General features: G+C 39.4%; 1 long non-coding RNA gene across 2 annotated transcripts; it reads right to left on the bottom strand.

Annotated features, from left to right (window-relative positions):
* Window positions 1-2,077: 2,077 nt before the first annotated feature.
* Window positions 2,078-14,213, bottom strand: LOC116448404. Of its 2 annotated transcripts, none has more exons than XR_004241940.1 (3): window positions 13,448-14,213; window positions 11,679-11,738; window positions 2,078-2,597 (listed from the first exon to the last, which is right to left on the bottom strand). It is a non-coding gene; the product is annotated as an uncharacterized LOC116448404 (long non-coding RNA). The 2 variants fall into 2 exon arrangements; XR_004241941.1 differs by lacking the exon at window positions 2,078-2,597 and adding an exon at window positions 6,551-8,440.
* Window positions 14,214-14,685: the final 472 nt, after the last annotated feature.

The following is a 14,685-nucleotide window of genomic DNA, read 5'->3' as shown; positions in this document are numbered from 1 at the left end:
CCTACTGGACCTGTCCTTTTCTCTAGCACCCTGGAGTGATTAACTTTGATCAGTTAAAGGTTTTTGGATCAGTTGGTCTTTTCTCATCCTTGTCCACATAGCCATGGGACTCCTGAAATGGGACACCCATGGCGGGACCCATGCAATTGATGCCTCACATGCCCCTAGCAGAGAAGATTTCATTTAAGAGTTTTTTCCAGAACAGCTTGTACAACAAATAGCTTTTAGCATATACAATTTGCAAAGTTGCCAGTTTTTCATGAATAGAGCTATTTGTAGTCTAGTCATATCATAAAATCTTGTTAAAAAGAAACAACACAAAGAGACTGCTCACTTTTCAGTTATGGCGCTTTTGAATTAATTTGAATCCAGATTGCCTCATGAGTATTGTTTGTTCCAATATGAAACAGTTTATGGTGATAAATTGCAGCAGCATCACTTGAGAGCTGCCTGGTACAGTGTAGTGCAGCAGAAGTTGAGTCAGCTTTCATACTGAGTATATACTGGAGCTACAGCGCACCCAGGTTTTGTGGTTTGGAGGAAACTTAACCGGGAAAGTCAGCAAAGCCAGAGTATTTTGTGGCATGTGCAGGTATTGGGCAAGGGATTGTAGGGGCATAACCAACCAAAGAAAGTAGTGACAATCTAGTAACCTACCTCCATTTGAGCCCTCCTGTCCCCCTCAGCCAGGCATTGACTCAAAACTCAGAAGTAACTTCTTCAGAGACTGACATTGGGCTGTTTTAGCCATACTTTCAGTACTAAGCCATTTAATGCATATGAATTTTTCATCTAGGTCTAAATTTACTATTACAGCAGATGTTAGAGTCAAATCTCATTAGTTAAGATTTCAGTAATCTGCAAAGTAATGACAAAACATTTCTGCCTCCTCTCAATTATAACCTTAATTAAGACTAAGCAGGCTATGTTGTGTAACATATCACCCTGTGAATGCATGCTCTCATGGAAACCACCATGGGCCTGATTCAGAGAGGGAGCAAACATTTGTCCTTCCCACCAAAATCATCAGGGATTCGAGAAGTCAGTACTCCTCCATTGGACCAATTCCTTTCTACTGTGAGATTCAGCATCTTAAAGATTTTCTGTAGCCACTGAGAGGAAGAGACAGCAGTTCTCTAACTCAGCCAAACATACGGGTATCTATAGCCTTATGACAAGTATTTAAGGTTTTGCCTCGTGCTGCTAGACCCCATCATAGGGCAGAGGAGTCGCAGCTGCTACTTCACACTTAAAATATTTTTTCACATTTAATGATGTTAATGAATTTGATGAGGCAGTATGCCAAATTAATCTCTAGTGCCCTTCCATCACATGCAACTGAGTTAAACAGGGATTAATTGAGGCCCATGCAATTACCTCTTAATTAACCCTGAAAGGTTGGGATTAACCCTGCTGTTTGGGGTTAGATAGGAATGTGTTTGTCATGGGAACTCCTATCACGAAGTTAACAACATTGACCAAAATGTCTGTGCCAAAACACGTTTGGGGAATGAAGCAGATTGCTCTTGCTCTCCTGCCCTCAGCATTTTGCAGGCTTCTGGGGGCTGCTCCCACTAGAAGGAAAAATCAAGGGTGCAACCAGTTCCTCTGAACTCATCTATTAACATAAAGCCCTGCAGGAGGGCAGACAGCAGGAAATAGTCCCTTTCCTTCCACTTCCAAGTATCTATTCAAACGTTGTCCTACTCAGAACCTTGCTGTAGGCTTTTCTTAAAAATTGTAAAAATGTTTTACTCCTGGGCTTGGTTTCCTAGCTGCATTTTCTCTCTGTTATTTTGGGCATGTCCACATTGCAGTCTGGGGTGGTAAGCAGAAGTTCTGGATTTGCAAGGACACTGAGCAGAAGCAGCATTCAGCAGACCCTTGCCTACACTTCCACTTGCCTGCAGAAGTTACTGTTTGCAAAGATCAAACGGATCAACTGCTGCCATGCAATTTAGTCTTGGAGATCTTCAGGGACTCCAACACACATGCAGTTTTCTACTACTCCTATGTCCTCTTACATACATAGTGATAACGAATTGTTCCTTCACCCATTTGATGTGTATTCAGGGACTCAAGAAACAGCCTTCAACCTTACAAGGCCATTCCTGTGTTTTACACAGATCTTCAAGTACTGTCCTTCTCTTGGGCTGCTGGTAATGAAACTGGAAGATATTTGTCCATCATTTGATCTGAATGAAAAGAGCAGTTGTGGCAAGGATTTTCAATAAAGCAACAGGACCAGCCAGTGCCCAGGACCCTGTGCATAGATTGCCACAGGATGCTGTATATGTCATTCCTACATGTTTCATACTAATTATGACTACAGTAGCGGTTTGAAAACAACATTTAATGAAACAGAAGTTTAAACCAAGACTGCTGTAGTAAACAAGTACATATCATGGCTGTCCTGCAGTTGGCGCTGTAAGGCTCTGCAAATGAAACACCCTATATTTTGTCCATGTGAAGAAGAAACAAAGAAATGGAACCTCTCACCCTCATCTTTTGTGGAGATATCATCTTTTGACTTGCAACTCGAAACAAGTAGAAAAGCAGACTCTGGAGCTTAAATGCATCTTCTTAGTGATCCAAGACTGAAAAGTCAAAAACAAATGAGCACTCTTACAAGAGGTTACCCAGCAATCAGCTCTTTAACCAAATACCACTACTCCCTTTCAAACCATCAAGCCAAACTAAAATAATCTGGTTTATTTGTGTGAGAGTACCCAGCGTGACCTCTGGCATTTCTTTAATGTGGAGCCAGAAGACCATGACTCTCTGACAAAGAACTGCTGGTTTGCACTTTTCTTGAAATTGTGAAGATACCCAGGAAAATGAAATTTGTGCTAAATTATGTTAAAACAGGCCAAGAAAAATCTTGATAAGGATTTGACTCAACAGACAAGGGGAAGGAAGTGGGAGACAAACCAGTCCTTTTAGGCTGCCCTGTCTCTGTTTCACCTTATAAAGTTACAGCAATATCAACTTAACATATTCCCATCTTTTCTCAGGACGAAGACAAGTAGCTACAACGTGCCTGTTATTAAATTACAACACTCAACACGCAGCAGCACAGTTTAATGCAAAGGTTGCTAGAGTGTCCTGCAACAGTTGGTAGAATTGCTCAATTCAGAGTTCTTGATGACCCAAATTCAACACTAATTTAAGAGTAACAATCTGAACTCTCATTGCCAAATATATTAACACCTATAGAAAATGAGCACAACTTGACAAAATGCTTTAGTGCAGCTGAACTGTTATCAGCATGTAAAGGATATCAAGAATATATTATCATGTTGACTCTGGGTCATGCCAGGCTCATTTCAGACTTCAATGGAAATAGTTTTGCAGGATACAAAGGTACTGCAATATGATTAAAATGCACTACACATCTCACTGTCTTAGAGATTGATGCGTACATGAAGTCTGAAATATGCTAAGGAGGTTTTTCCTCAGCAATTTTAATCATCCATAGTAACTACCGATACTTGGTAATTCCAAACCATACTGACAAACATTTAAAAAAACCCTTCAGCTATAATGAATTCAAAGCATCATACAGAAAAATAAAAAGTGTATTTTGCATTTGCTTGCAGAAGCAACTTATAAACCATATCCACATGAGCAGTAAATAAATATCCTCTTTCGCCAACACAAATTTTGTACCTTCCACCCACAATTCAATTGGTGGAATTTTTGCTGACAAAACCAGTGAAAACTATACTCCCACGAGCAGCGAGTTTAAAATTTTCAGTGTCTTTTTACTACAGTGTTTTACTGGCTGCAGTGTCTTATACTGCAAAAGCATTGATAATAAAGCTGTTATATTTTCTATTGTAGACTTAGAAACAACATGAAAAAAGCAATGGGTTTTTCCCCTGAAAATGGGAGGGTTGGGGGGACAATAGACATATATACATATACACAGAGACAAGATTCATATCCTTCATTCAGTGCTCTTGAAATAGTTTATTAGGTTTGCTAATGCTGTTTAGGTGCTAATATATAATTAAAAAAAAAAAAAAAGCCACGAAACAGCTTATCCTGGCAAACATGAATTATACAGACCACAGGTTAAACACCTTTGCACTCTTCCTAGCCTTCCTTTGGCAATAAAAAGTCTCAGACATTTCTAAGCCCTCAACTTAGATCTGCACATCTCTGCTACTGCATTCACTCCTCCTGGCAAAAGATACCAAAGAAAAATGAAACACTAAAAAAAAAAAAAAGGGCAAATAAATAATGACTATACGTAATTTCCTGTAGTCACACCTACTCATTTTTCCCCATGAATCCCATTTTTAAGACAGTTCCACAAAGGAGCTGGTGAGGAAGGCAGGTTTTAGCCATAGAACTTGTCAGCTTCCTTCACTGTTGAATGGACACGCAGGGACTCTCTTACTCAAGAAACAGGGAAAGCTTTAAAATAATGCAGAGAATTTGCTTCCTAGAATTACCAGGTTATGCTGGAAGGTGAGGAAAACTTGATCAGGAACACCTAAATGCTGCTTACAGTATTGTAATTGAAGCAAGGGAGGAAAAAAAAAAAAACAAACCCAGAAAAAGAACCCCAAGCAATTAAATAGGAACTGTTGAGCTATATCAGTCCATCAGTGTACCTGGCTTGGTGAACCACCTTTCCCAGGTTGTATTGGTCAAGAAGAGTGTTCTGTCAGAGAGAAAATAACAGATGCTTACAGGGTTAAAGAAGTGATATTGATATATAGCCAAATACAAAATAGCTGCTTTGGGGCTAGAGTTATGCGGTCTTATAAAATTGAAAGAATTAGACCGGAAAGGTATATTAGAGTGAAAAAAAATCCACTACAAACCAAAATCAGGTTTCAAAAAATTTTCTCTCCATTAAGCCAGCTCTTTCTATTGTGCTGTTACCCTATTAACCATTCAACAAACACTGTTGATTGAGTAGCAGTGTCTAGAGCAGAAATATGAACACAGAATTTAATACTGAGTAATGGACTATCCTGCATAGGTAGATGTAATGGTCACAGCACCAGTCAAGTCAGGGGCCTTGAGACCAACCTTCCACTGCCCTCCACCAATCTAAGAAGAGACAGAGACAAGAAATGCTTAGGCTCCACGTGGTACTTCCCAGCACAAGCGTTAGAGAGACACAGCCTTGTATGAAAAGCTGACTGTTTTGTTCCCTGCAAGCTCCGGGGATGGTGCATTTACAATTACTTTCTTCTAAACTGTTCTTGGCTCTAAGGCATCCTTGAATTTTTAGTTACTCTGCCATCCTGTTCACCCACAACACCCACATAATTAGCAGCAGCCAAATTACCATCATTCTGTAACATGGACAGTCAATAAAAGTTGTATACAATACTAACACATCAAAGAGGAAGAAATTCAGACTAAATGGGTATGGGGAGAAGGGGGAAGGGAGAAGCTAGCAGCTCTGAGATAAGAAATAAATTTAATCATGTAAATCCCATAGTCATTTATTAAGCTTCTCATTTGAGTCCTGTGGCAAAAGCATATAGCCAACATCACTCAAATTAAAATGCACAAATTATATGACTCTGAAATAATAAAAATAATAAAGCAAGAGGCATAAACTGCCATATCCAGGGGCTTTGGATTAAATTTTATTGTAATTGCTACTAAGCACAACCCATTTGCAAAATGATTGAAAAATTCTTGTACTCAAACCTTTAGCAAACACATAGATCACAAGAGAAGAGAGTAGCTTTTAAACACCTTACCCTATACTTTCAGGCAAAAAATTGTGCAACAGAACTTCAAATGTTTTTTATGGTCCTTGCAACTCAGCTATCCAGCTTGAGGGTCCATCAGGAGAGCATCCAGCCATGCTCACCATCCTGAAACTTTCCCACCAGCTTGGCCACTACAGAAGGAAAACAAGGGGCCTAAAGCTGCACCTGCTAAAAACTACAGTTTGAAAGCAAGTAGTGGTCCCAAGTACATTTCAAGCTACTTGGTCATCTCACTGCATGTTGGGTAACCTTGGGGAACACCTACTTGGTTGACATATACGTCCAAGAAAACACAGGCAAAAAAATCACTTTGCCTTCTCACCCATAATGAGTCTCACTGTGAGGACAGTCAGCTGCTTAGTCCTGGTCTGGACTAAGGTAATTCACTGCATTCGGAGAGGCACAGCTCCATGCTTCAGGGATGCATGTAAATCAAAATGTAATCAAATTGATTAAAATAAAATATTTCTGTAAATCAAAATGAAATAAGTCAACGGTACCTACACACGTGAGCAGTAGCTGAGAAGGGGCTGTCAGAAACACTGTTTCTGAATTCAGACAGCTCAAGCTAGGAATGCTTCTTCAGAGAAAACATCACATAGGAAAGCACATGTATAATCAAACAGTTAAAAAAATCCTCTGCTTCTGCACTTGGTCAAGGCAACAGCAGATTTCCCTGTGCCAGCCCAAGCTTACTTGCTATATCCAGGAGACAGAAAGCAAGTCTGACTTCAGCTTTGCCAGTTAATGAATTACTGCATTTTTGCTGTTTTCCTTTGGTGTCTGCTAACAAAGTTGGAACAAGTGCCCCAGCTTCACAGTCACATGCTGTGGAGCCATGTAAAATCATGGCAAAATCTGATCCTCACATAAAAGCGGGCTGTACTAATTGAATCAAAAGAAACAACAACTGAGGAAAACAAAGTCCTGTGTGATAAATGTTGGTCCTTTGATCCTTTCCATTACTGTCTAAGAATATCCTCACAAGCCTACTGGGTCTATCAAGTATAAGTGGAAAAGATTGGCTGTGCATGCATTTAATGCCTCTCAAGCTGCTGTGTGCTAGTGGTAACTACATAGGAAATCACAGAAGAGAAACCAGGAAGACAAAAAACGTATCAGACTTTCAGAGCTATGGAGGGACAAGGAGGGATAAACTACATTAAAAAATTTGCAACCCATAGAATTAAAAAATGTATTTTTAATGTTGTATATGCAGCTTTTCATGGGTTTCAAAACACATGAAAAGTCATACAAATACCATCAGGTGCATGAAGGAAGCTGGAAGGGAGGCAAACATCACATTCCTTTGCAAATAGTTATCAGGGAACAGAGCAAAAGCCAACACAGACACTGACTGGACAAGGTACTATGATTTTTGAAGTGGGAAGGGAGGAGTTTGGATAGGTCATGGGTCATTCCTTTCTAAATTGAAAAACAGAGATGATGGGGAAAAGGCAGAACAATAGAGTAGCAGCTATTTTATTCTCACTGTTTGATTTTACCATATTAAAGTAGACCAGGCAAATAAGGACAGTCTAAAAACAATCAGGAACATTTCTTGACACTAAGCCCAGTTAGAACTGTCCCTCCCATAGCCCAGGGAGGAAAACAACCTGTTTACACTTGAAGTTATCCAATGGCCAAGCCCTTTGCTGTACTTGTAGCTCATCAACATCATACCACCTTTCTAATGTCCTTCACAATTAAACAGTGTAAACCCACCTCTTATTCCAGCATCTGCATGACAAACCACAGGCTGAAGAGCCTTCTTGCCCCCATGCTCTGGGCTGCTCCCCCTCTTCCCTCCTCCATCTGAGGCAGATCCTGTGCAGTCATTCAATTCCAGCCTTATCTATTCCCAATTACATATGGATTAAACTCAATGTAGCAGGTTTATTACATGTGCAAATCCACTGCTGTTTAATCTTGCCAGTGCTGTGTTTGGTTTTGATATATTCTGACTGGCTTACCTCTCAGCAGCTGGCTGAAGAATATTAAACACTTTGATGCACAGTTACTCACACGCACTTTCATGAGTGTTATTTATTTGTGCTGTGTGACTTCTATTAAATGCAAGTATTTCCAAATCACACAGCATGGACGAAACCACAGCAAGAAGGGGCTGCAAGGAAGGGGAGCAAAAATGTTTCAGAAATATGAGGTGATTCGGGCTTGCAGTGTTGGGAGACATCAGCCCAAAGAGATGTTAGACCATGGGAAACCAAGAAAGCCTTCAGACTGTCACCTTTCAAGCTCTTTGCTCAAACACTATTGCAACCCTCAGCAATGCTACCCACTAACACCCAAGCAGTGATGCACTAACACAACAAAGCAGAACAATGACAGGAAAGATCCAAAGACTCTTTGTAACACTCTGTTATGCCATGAGGGTTGCAATCCCACATAATTAGCTACTGAGTGAAGAACACCTTGCTAACATCCTCTGACTGCCCACGATCAGCTGATGAACTGACTCTTCGTGCAATACACTCACAGCAGGGGTGAGGGCCAAAGTCTGTGCTCACACGCTGGATGAGACCTACCTCCCTTCTAGTTCCTGTAACTTTTGTCAGGTCACTATCAAATTCAACTGTTCATTGCTCTTCCCTTCTGCCAGAGGAGAGTCTCAAGTACTCTTTGGGAATTTCTGCTATGTGCAGAAGGGGGTTCCCCTTCAAGCAGTCTCACCTCCACTGCAAAAGAAAAGTCATCATAAGATTCAATGTTATTTCCTCAGGCAAGGTTTTAAAATACATGATAAAATCTGATGCAAAAATTTGACCTTTCACCTTCCTCACCCTCATTTCCCTGCAAAGGAGTCCTTCTCTTGCTGGTTTCAGGCCCTGATTCTCCAAACAGATATTCTGCACATACCCCGTGACACATGCAGAGTGCTGCTGACATTGCTGGTTTCACCTAGAGGCACTGGGCATGCACTAAAACAAATACAAACAACAAAAGGAAGAGGCCACTGGGATAATACTAGCAAGATAAATTGAACATGCTTACTGAAAAGTTTTTCTTCTTTAAGGCAGCTAGGACATGCTAGTAGGTTTTTTTGACTTTACTTGTTTCTTATAGTTCTTGTGTTAGAACATTTATTTAAACATTGTTTTAATAGTTGAGGGTGGGGGAACAGCTGACCTTTATGCTTTCAAGAAATATACAGATTCCTGCTTCACTGTAAAACGTACAAAAATACTTTTGCTGGCCTTCAGCAGCTGCTTAAGGTGCTGTATGCATTCATTTCTTCATGTTTAACAGAGGGACACGCAGAAGTAAACACATTTATCTTTGTTTATAATTAGTCTGTAACCTTTTTGGGGCAGGGACTCCATTTTGCTCTGGGCTGGTCCATAACCAAGCAGAAGATGACTTTGGGGAACAGAAGGTGGATTTCGACAACAGATAAGTATAAATAATGAGGTAATTGAGAAAATAATAAACCTAGATATTTCCTGAGAGAATATGTTTCACTGACTGATGAAACCACAAGGACAACCTCATGATAAAGTTGGTAAGTTTTCTGAAACTACCCATTCTTAGTTTGCTAAGGTTTCCCCAAAAACTGTTATGTACAGCTTCCCTGTGAGCTGGCTATCATTTGCAGATCCACCTATCCTCTCTGAGATGTCTCATATTCACTAACATCCTACTGAGAAATTTCTTCTTTCCTCAGTATAACAGAATATATATATATATATATATATATATGTGTGTGTGTGTGTATAGGCTATATATACATACACACACATATATGAGGCAGGTATAACCCTTCAGAATCTCAAATGGGTAATAGAACTGGAAAGGACCACCCAGTCACAACATTCAACTCTTCGCAACTACATAACAAACACTTTGCTCAGGAAAACCCACAAAGCATCCACACATGCCCTGACATAAAACAAGCTGGGCTCGGTTCAAAAACTCCAGAACTTCTGCCACCTTCCCAGTTCCAGGGCTCTGGCCTAGGGCACTGCGGTCACACAGTCAGCAGATCACTAAGCAAAAGCACTTTCCAACAGCAGCTCCATGTTCTCTCAGCAGAGTCCATCACCACACCATCAGCTTGCCTGCACTTCCACTTGTCTCTTTGCTCACTAGATCTCATTTAGGTAGTGGAGACAGTCTTTTATCTCTCTGGCTTCAGCTTCTGATGCTTTGTCCAAGTTCCCATCCCTGTTCAGAGAAGTCAGCTGGTGAATCCCTCAGCTCCTTTCCCTGGCCTCAGCCAGGAGGCAAAACACCTCTACCAGGCCCTCCACTAGCCCCCCCATCAAGCTCTCCAGCTTCCTCTTCCTTCATTGCTTTCATATGCTGCCTACCCTCTTAATTTGACTCAGCTCGGAGGAGTTGAACTTTCCTCACCTGGTACTCCCAGGACCACATACATAATTCCACACACCAACACATTTTCTGCTAGGCTTGTGTGTTTACTGTTCCACAGTTTCACAGTCAGTGTCAGAACAGCAAGGGAGGGGCCTACATTCAGATGTCTGTGTACCAAATCAGACATACAAATGTTACAAGCCTATCTGGAAAAGATTATGACAAAAAAGGCAGTGGTGGAGACTTTCATTATAACAGCACAAATTTACTTCTGTTTGCTATATGCATTCCAGCTTTTTTCCCTTTTTTTTTTTTAACATTAATTTGTTCTATAATACTATACTTTCATTCATTGATTACCTACTTTTTCCATGTAAAACCCTTCATAACTCATTGGTCCAGGTTCACAACTGGCATTACTGCTCCTCAGCTTTCTGGAACTGTAACTGTGTACATAAACTGACTAACTGGTGATTCATCTCCCAAGGCTGTTTTTAAGATCATAAACACGTGTCCTCATTGGACTGCTCAGAAACATATAATTTTTGTTGTAGCAAAGCCTAAACTCTCTCTTCTGAGATGTGGGTTTATTAATAACAGCAGGGAAGCAGGAAAGCAAAAGATTAGCTCAAATATTTCCAGCTTTTACCACTTATAAAGTTTCTTTCCTCAAGTTTTCTTGATCTAAGTGATTGTCCTTAGAAAGTTTCTCCTACCACACTTATAATCATGTGGATAATGAGTCCCCTGTACTAGCGTATGTACAGAACCTCCAAGTGCTTTCCCAGTATAATTGATATCTGCCAGCAGGATGGAAAGATCTATTATTATCTTTAAAGTAGAGTTTCTGTTTTTCCCAGAAACCTTGTATTATGAATTACTGAACACAACCTGTTTATCTGAGAATGATCTGTGGAAGTGACTGACTCTTTAATTAAGATGCTGGAAGGAAGAGAAAATGATTCTCTGACCCACATTGGCCTTCTCTTTCTGAGGACGGTGTGAGTGAGACTATTCCAATAAAACCGTGAGGGCCAGGTGGCCTAGATGGGCTGTTGCACCCACACTGTTTTCCCTTTGCTTTGGCATTAGCTAATGATACTTGGCCAAAAGCTGCTGCCTTCTGCACAGGAGAATCACCATTCTGGTCATTGGGTCCACTATTTGTTAACCTACAGCAGGATTTGAGCCTGGCTAAGATATTCATCATTAGCAGATTTGCAGTATATTCACTGGGCCAATTTGCCTGTGTGTGTATAACAATTTTTTAAAAGCCCACACACAATGCAATTTTGGCTGCTGGAGAGAATTCCATAGTTTGGCGGGTTTTTTCTGAATTTTATTTTACTCATTCTCACATTTCTTATTAAAGATATCAGAAGTTCCAGAGGAGGTTTGAACAGTAAAAGAGCTTTGCAAACTAAGCTTCATTTCAACGTCAATCAGCCAAGGATGTAACCTGGCATAAGTATGAAATCTTGGCCCTAGAGGAATTCAGTGTGAGCTTTTAAGTGGATTTTTTCCATAGTATGTCATTTCACCTCGAATTCCCCAATACCCTATTACAAGTTTGTGACTGAAGAATCCATTGCATTTCCTTACCTTGTAGGTCTACATTGAGAGGTCTTTGCGTGGCATCCACACAAACAGCCAAAGACGGATCTGTTACAGAAGAGGGAAAATAAACCCCAAGATAATTCTTTCACTCTTAAGAAGGGAGAAAGTTGAATGAAAAAGAAAACACTTAAATCCACAGAGCACTAAAAGATGTCTGGAGATTTTAATTACTTTTGTAAAGAGATGCCTTGAAAATATGAAATGTTGATTTAGCATGAACCATTTTTAATTAAGAGGGGCTGATTTTCCTTATTATAGTCCCCCAATTTTAAATATTGAATATTACTAAAATACCCAAATAGACTAACTGAATATTTTCTGTGATATGGAAGATCAGATAATACTTTATGGTGTTTCAGTACAGTGGAGTGTTGAAATGTTACTGTGGCCTTTCTCTCAGCATGATTTAATTTGGTTTTGTTTGAAATTGATTTTGAATTGAAACAAGAACCTGAAGGTCTGATGTAACTTAAGCTGACCTTTGTTCCATCACACTGTTTTCTTCTTGTAATTCTGAAACAATTTTTCTCTGCTCTTTAATAACTCATTTGCATATATCTTCAATTCTCCATAGTACTTGTTTTGGAATACGTATTGCAGGCTGACAGCACTAATAGCATAAATTTCAAGGTGAATTCTCCAGAACTATTCTGTTACAAAGATAAAGAAGGCATATGAACTTTTCCTTGTCTTTCCCTTAAAAATTCTAGTAATATTTGAATAGTTGCCCTCTTTGAACCATGGCTTTCATATTTAAGAAATTTCAGTTTATTTTGCACCAAGACTGGCACCCACTGTTCTGTGATGGGCCCTTGCCTTTGCACTATGATGGATTCTTACAGCCCTGTCAGAGGGAGGATGGTATCTCCTAAATTCAAGAATCCACCTTCAGGCCAGTGTTAATTGGCTAGCCTCTGTAGACAACCATTACAGAGAAATACTCTTCTCTGAATAGTAGTTCAGATAAGAAGCTTAACTTGAGGGAACAAAAATGTTTTTAAGGAGCCTTTCCCACTCAGTATTGATTATAACAGGAACACAAATCAATTAACCTCCCAACTAAGGCTTATAAATTGCATGCCTGTACCTGGCACATCCTCTCCACCTCCTGAAAAATATATAAATATGTCAATATACTGTAGGGTTTGCAACTCAAATTAAGTTAGTTTTAAACAAGGTATTGTTGTATAAGCTGCATGAAAGCTGGATGATGCTTTAATGATAGCTCAGGTAGGTCAGCATCTATGAGGGAACATAAACAAATACTAAATCAAAAGCATTTATAGCCACAAAAAGTATACTCTTAAAACTACAACACTTGAAATTTTAGAGGCATTTTAATGTTTTCCACCTACAGCCAGAGCTGAGGAAATAACATCTTAGCAAAAATCTTAGCTGCAGAAGGTAGGAGACACCACAGCTCCATGGCCTGAAGAGATCTTGAAGGCAATGGTTATCACTGAACCAGTGGAAAACCAAGAGATGAAGGGCCTCATTCAAATCCAGTGCTCGGCTACATGGCATCTAATTTTAGTGTGTTCTTTCGCAAATTTCTTCATTTCGCATTAAAGAATGAGAGCAGAATCCACCACATAAAATATTATAAAATAGTTTCCCAGACTCTTCAAATTCCCCTTTATTCTTAGTTCTTTTTTGTTGTTGTTGTACTAATGTCACTTCTGTTGCAGGTGGTGAAAATGTCCCAGCCCTCAAACAGACGTGGGTGACATAGCATTTGGACCACACATACTTACTACAAATATGTAAAGTGATGATCACGTAGCAGCCTCCTGCCTTAAGTCTGGTCTTTGCCTTCAAAAGTGAGTTCAAGTTGCATCATTCTTAATCACCACCGTGATAAGCTGTGTCCAGGATCTTGATGGCCCTCTGATCCATGGCCTGATTTATCCTCTTCTAGCAGGGAACATTTCCAATGAAGAGGAGGAGTTGAGTCAGGCACTGATGTCTCTGCCCCCAATTTCAAATAAACCTCTAGTATTTAACCAGAACAAACATTTAGAGACCTATAAGAAAAGAGGAACTTTTTCTTAAACACATGGCATAAGGGGAGCAAAATCATAAATCAACCAACCTGTTTTAAACAGCAACCCAATGTCTGTTATTCTGAACAGAAGAAGTTAAAGAAAAGGGTTCATCAAACCACACACAGCTCTTATATAAGTGAATTCACATCAGGTCTGTGACTCTGAGCATAAACTACGGCTGGTCTAATATTGCAGAGATGATTAATTGAATAATGTATTCAGTCACAGCATCAAAATGTGTCAATATAGTAAATGGACAGTATTCAATCAGCTCCAGAAAACACCAGTTAAAATACTCTGGGAAATGAAAAACTCATTGCCAGAATGCTATTTAACAGAAAATTATTCACAGACAATTTCACTGGCCCCATACAGATGAATTCTTTCATGCTCAACTAGGAATTAGAGGAAAAAAAATATTGGACACTATAAAATTCTCTACTCCTTGGTAATCTAAATCGTAAATTATATTCTAAATCACAAAAATAATTGGGACATGCTATCAGAAGTCAAAAAATGTTGGAATAGATTTATACTAAATATATATATATATATGTGATTGAAAATTGCATACCATTTTGCACATCCTCTTGTTCTTCTTCACCCTGACCATTTGCATACAAATAAGGAATGTTTAAGTGCATTTTAATTGCTACACTACCTTCAAAAATAGGGAATTTTAAAGATATATTTATTATTCTGTAGGAAAGGTAATGGTAATATGACCTAATAATTATTCTATTTGAATAGTGATAAGATTTATTTGTAACAAAATCCTCTTACAAATATAAAGAAGGAACACTGAACACTATGGAGCTTGACAAGCAAAATAACAGAAAATGCCATCAAGAAAAGGTGCATTCATAGGTGAAAGACTTTCAGTACATTACTTTTCAATATATCTCTGCTACTAATGTCAGAGTAACAGGTCAAGGCATATGCAGCAT

Source organism: Corvus moneduloides, chromosome 1, assembly GCF_009650955.1.
Source record: "Corvus moneduloides isolate bCorMon1 chromosome 1, bCorMon1.pri, whole genome shotgun sequence".
In the NCBI taxonomy this organism is placed as follows: Eukaryota; Metazoa; Chordata; class Aves; order Passeriformes; family Corvidae; genus Corvus; species Corvus moneduloides.
Note: the sequence above shows the minus strand (reverse complement) of the source record. Positions and strands in the feature narration are given on the sequence as shown.